The sequence below is a fragment of the Aegilops tauschii genome, chromosome 6 (genome assembly GCF_002575655.3).
Source record: "Aegilops tauschii subsp. strangulata cultivar AL8/78 chromosome 6, Aet v6.0, whole genome shotgun sequence".
NCBI classification, from domain to species: Eukaryota; Viridiplantae; Streptophyta; class Magnoliopsida; order Poales; family Poaceae; genus Aegilops; species Aegilops tauschii.
In genome coordinates this window covers 303123764-303129465 of record NC_053040.3, presented here as the reverse complement: position 1 = coordinate 303129465, position 5702 = coordinate 303123764, and the positions used below count along the sequence as shown (strand labels likewise).

At 43.2% G+C, this 5702-nt stretch overlaps 1 long non-coding RNA gene across 1 annotated transcript; it reads left to right on the top strand.

Moving 5' to 3' along the window:
- Positions 1 to 1892: 1892 nt before the first annotated feature.
- On the top strand, positions 1893 to 5201 carry LOC109740052 (uncharacterized). Its single transcript, XR_005760216.3, has 5 exons — positions 1893 to 2397; positions 2501 to 3235; positions 3334 to 4599; positions 4686 to 4750; positions 4853 to 5201. It is a non-coding gene; the product is annotated as an uncharacterized lncRNA (long non-coding RNA).
- Positions 5202 to 5702: the final 501 nt, after the last annotated feature.

Genomic DNA, 5702 nt, shown 5'->3' with positions numbered 1-5702 from the left:
AGATTGATCTTGGTGACACGTAGGAACTTTTTCAATTATTACTACGTTCCCCAACACTATGTACTCCGCTCCACACGTAGATCCCGCCACGACGCTTTGCTTGGAACTGCTCCAACTGACCGCTCCACCATTCAATATAAATACGTATCCTGTTGTGACTTAGAATCATCCGGATCAGTGTCAAAACTAGCATCGACGTAACCATTTACGACGAGCTCTTTGTCACCTCCATAAACGAGAAACATATCCTTAGTCCTTTTCAAGTACTTCAGGATGTTCTTGACAGTTGTCCAGTGATCCACTCCTGGATTACTTTGGTACCTCCCTGCTAGACTTATAGCAAGGCACACATCAGGTCTGGTACACAACATAGCATACATGATAGAACCTATGGCTGAGGCATAGGGAATGACTTTCATTTTCTCTCTATCTTCTGTAGTGGTCGGGCATTGAGTCCGACTCAACTTCACACCTTGTAACACAGGCAAGAACCCTTTCCTTGACTGATCCATTTTGAACTTCTTCAAAACTTTATCAAGGTATGCTTTGTGAAAGTCCAATTAAGCGTCTTGATCTATCTCTATAGATCTTGATGCCCAATATATACGCAGCTTCACCGAGGTCTTTCATTGAAAAACTCTTATTCAAGTATCCTTTTATGCTATTCAGAAATTCTATATCATTTCCAATCAACAATATATCATCCACATATAATACTAGAAATGCTACAGAGCTCCCACTTACTTTCTTGTAAATACAGGCTTCTCCAAAAGTCTGTATAAAACTATATGCTTTGATCACCTCATCAAAGCGTATATTCCAACTCCGAGATGCTTGCACTAGTCCATAAATGGATCGCTGGAGCTTGCACACTTTGTTAGCACCTTTAGGATCGACAAAACCTTCTGGTTGCATCGTATACAACTCTTCTTTAAGAAATCCATTAAGGAATACAGTTTTGACGTCCATTTGCCAGATTTCATAATCATAAAATGCGGCAATTGCTAACATGATTCGGACAGACTAAAGCATCGCTGCGGGTGGGAAAGTCTCATCGTAGTCAACTCCTTGAACTTGTCAAAAACCTTTTGCGACAAGTCGAGCTTAGTAGACAGTAACATTACCATCAGCGTCATTCTTCTTCTTGAAGATCCATTTATTCTCTATGCTCACGATCATCGGGCAAGTCAACCAAAGTCCACACTTTGTTCTCATACATGAATCCTATCTCAGATTTCATGGCCTCAAGCCATTTATCGAAATCTGGGATCATCATAGCTTCTTCATAGTTCGTAGGTTCATCATGGTCTAGTAACATGACCTCCAGAATAGGATTACCATACCACTCTAGTGCGGAACGTGCTCTGGTTGACCTAGGAGGTTTGGTAGTAACTTGATCTAAAGTTTCATGATCATTATAATTAGCTTCCTCTCTAGTTGGTGTAGCCATCATGGGAACGGTTTTCTGTGATGAGCTGCTTTCCAATTCGAGAGAAGGTACAGTTACCTCATCAAGTTATACTTTCCTCCCACTCACTTCTTTCGAGAGAAACTCCTTCTCTAGAAAGTCAACCCGGCAATTTGACCCATGGGTGGCCGCGCCCATGGGCACCCGACCCGAATGGGTAGGGTATGGGTTGGCATATTCACCCATATGGGTAAGCCCGATGGGTAACCCGATTAGTCATGGGTAGGGTATGGGTATGAGGTCCTGCCCATGGGTCACCCGATGGGTCGCCCGATTAGCTGACATGTGGGACATTTATATCTAAATAGTAGTAGGCTAGCCTCCCGCGATCCAGCCTCCCACAGTCCAGCCCACCGTCCCCGGCCCAGTCCAGTAAGTCAGCACCTAGGTTTTACGAGGCAGAGAAGCCAACCCTGTCCTTCTCGCGCAACCACAATGCACAAACCTAGCCGCCCACTCCTGCAGTCTCGCTCTCGCCCTCTCCCAGTCCCATCGGCAAACTGCCGCCGCCCCCCACTGTCCCACGCCGTCGCAGGCTGCCGGATCCCCGCGGCTGCCATCCTCCTAGGCCATAGGATCCCCGCTGTCTCCATCCTCGCGGGGACGTAGGATCCCCCATGTAGGCTGCCTCCATCCTTGCTGGATCTACGACCAAGCACCACCTCTGCCTCCATCCTCGCTGGATCTGTAGCCAAGCACCACCGCCACTCAACTCCGCCGTCTCAGTCCTCATTCTCCCTCGAGCAGCAAGTTCGCCGCGCCGGAGCAGCAACAACGCCACCTCTGCATCGATCCCGTCCAACCGGAGCAGCAGCGCCGCCATCCTCATTCTTCCTCCAAGGCTTCACCGCACCGGACCAGCACCGAGGCCATCATCGCGCCGGAGCAGCACCGAGGCCATCACCGCGCCCTCCTTTTGTCTCACCAAGGTTTGCAACAGTAGAACAATTCCCAACCTTTTCTATTTAGTTTGCATCAGTAGAATAGATGAGAGATGAGTTCAACTAAGTAATTGTGTGTGGTCTTGTATAGATGAGTTCACCAGTGGATAGTTTCTCGGCGCCTTGAGTGGAAAGGTCAGCTGTGCATGGAACTCAACATGACAAGTCATCCACTTCACAAGCAACAGAGGGTACATATGGCATTGAGGCTGAGACAACCCAAGGTACTGGTACAGAACCTGGACAAACTAAAAGGAGGAAACTTACATCTGAAGTATGGAATGAGTTTCATAAAGAATTTATTGGTGGGAGATGGCAAGCTCAATGCATGTATTGCAAAAAAATGGCTTAGTGCAGCAAGCACAGGTGGCACCACACATTTGAACAACCACTTGAAAACTTGTTGTGCCAAGAGTGCACCTGTAGGCCTAAAGCAACAGAAGTTAAGGTTGGCGGCTGCTAGTGGTGGGAAAGTTGAACTCGATAACAATGGGGTTTTTGACCAAGATGTAGCTAGGAAAAATCTTGCCTTGATGATCTGTGTTCATGAATATCCTTTATCGATGGTTGATCATTCTATTTTCCGAATGTTTTGTGCTTCAATGCAACCTTTGTTCAAGGTTGTCTCAAGAAATACCATTAGAAAGGATATCTTGCTTATGCATTCAGCCCAAAAGGAAAAGATGGTGAAATATTTTGCAAATTGCAAACAACGAGTAGCTGTCACCTCAGACTTGTGGACTGCAGGCCATCAAAAGGAAGGCTACATGGTTGTTACAGCCCATTTTATTAATGAATCTTTAAATCTGAAGAGCATCATTTTGAGGTATGTTTTGTTAAAGCGAAGCTTTTTTGTATCATTATGAAACTGAACTATTTTGTTAATGATTGTGAAGCTGAACCTGTATGTTTATTGTATATTAGGTTTGCATATGTACCCGCTCCACATAATGGTGAAGTTATTTGTCAAGCTTTGCATGAATGTCTTCTTGATTGGCATCTAGAGAGGACTACCCTTGACAATTGCACAACTAATGACAAGGCTATTGTTATCTTGATAGATAAGTTGGATACTAAATCCCTTATGTTGGAGGGTAAGTATCTGCATATGCGTTCTTGTGCACATATCCTAATCTGATTGTGAAAGATGGAATGAGTGTCATGGAGAAAGGTATTGCTAGAGTCCGCGATAGTGTTGCATTTTGGTAGGCCACACCTAAAAGGCACGAGAAATTTAAACAGATGGCACTCTCTCTAAACATTGACTATTCTAGAAGGTTGTTTTTGGATTGCAAGACTAGGTGGAATTCAAGATATAAAATGATATCCATTGCATTACTATACACTGATGTGTTCAAGAAACTAAGAACACGTGAGCTCCTATTCAACTGTTGCCCAACCGTAGAAGATTGGAAATTTGCAAAAGAACTTTGTGATAGGCTACAAGTTTTCTTTGAGATCACTGAACTATTCTCAGGGACTAAATATGTTACCGCAAATCTGTTCTTCCCCAAAATATCTTCTATTCGTCTAGCAATACGAAAATGGTCTACTAGTGAGCATGTTCCTTTGCAAAAGATGTCTGAGGAAATGAAGACGAAGTTTGAGAAGTATTGGAAAGAAGTTCATGGTCTTATGTCTGTGGCAACAGTCCTTGATCCAAGATATAAGCTTCATATGTTGCAAGCTTTGTTTGGCTCTCTTTCTGGGTTTGAAAATGCAACTACAAAAGTGGAGAAAATTAGAAAGTTAATGGGTGATTTGTTGCTAGAATATCAAGCATCTTATGGTGGTGTGGGTACCTCGGAGTCACAGGTAGGAGGAGTGTTTCTACCCAAGGTGGTGCTGCAGTAGATGAAATGGAGAATATATTTAAACAATATATGTCCTCGTAGCCTGTTATGAGTGCTTCTCGTGTGCGGACAGAACTGGACTTATATTTGGAAGAGGAAATTATCCATAGGCTAGAGGGTCTCGACATCATCAATTGGTGGCAGTTTGGAGGTATCAAGTATCCTACATTGTGAAGAATGGCTCATGATATACTAGCCATTCCTGTAACAACCGTGGCGCCGGAATCTGCCTTCAGTACTAGTGGGAGAATACTAAGTGCACATGGATGTTCACTTGCACCAAACATGACCAAAGCTCTTATGTGTATGCAAGCTTGGTCCCGTGCAGACATGTTAGGTGATAATCTATTTCAATCATGACTCTTCTTTCCATACACAATATTATTTCCTTGCTATATGTTAATATCTAAATCTATGCATCAGGGGATTGCAATTCTACTATGTTTGTGGACTTTGAAACTGTTCTTAAGGATGACACAGAAATGATGGTAACAGATTCTACTTTTAGCAACTTAGCATGCCTTTTAATCTTAGATTTTAATGCAAATCTTGTTCTTTACTTTGAATGCTTCTATTTTCTTATGTTTCAGGAGGTTGATGATCAATCCATCCTAACTGAAGCCTGAAACATGATTGTATGATGTTGCTGCTGCTGCTTGGTTGCGACGAGAAGGCGGACGACCCGGCGTGCTACACTACTACATGCTGTTATTTACATTTATCCATGGGCTGCTACCTACTTGCTACTGCTAGCTTGTTGGCACACAACTACTCAACCTAAACCTTGTATTTGTGCTGCTATTGAACCTTGTATTTCTGCTGCTATTTGTGCAAATGAACCTTGTATTTCTGCTCCTGAACCTTGTATTTGTGCTTCTAAAGACCTGCACCATGTATTTGTGATGCTATTTGTGCTCCCGAACCTTGTATTTGCCTTCCTGATACTGTGTTTCCTAGTTGTTCTACTATATATTCACATTGATGGTTAGTAACTGAAGCTATTTGTACATTTTTGCCACTGTGTGAACCAGTAATTGTTATATGAATTTTGCCACTACTCTGTTGTACACTGTACAAGAACACTATACAGTAGCCCGATGGGTAACCCATCGGGTTCGGGCGTGGGTCTGATCCTTCGTCCATGGGCAGGATCGTGTGCGACTGATAATCCCCAAGTGCAGGGAATCATCGTAGCAATTCCCAAAGGTGGAAGTGATAAGTATGGAGTTTCGAACCCACAAGGAGCTAAAGGTAAGATCAATATTCTCTCAAGTCCTATCTGCCACTGATATGATTCTACGTACACCGAACATTTGCTTCCAACTAGAAACGAGAAATAAAACTACGTTGTGGGTATGAAGAGGATAACTTTGCATGATATCGGAGAGCTAAAATATAAAAGTAGGTGCTGTTATCATAAAGTTAGAATATATTACTAAA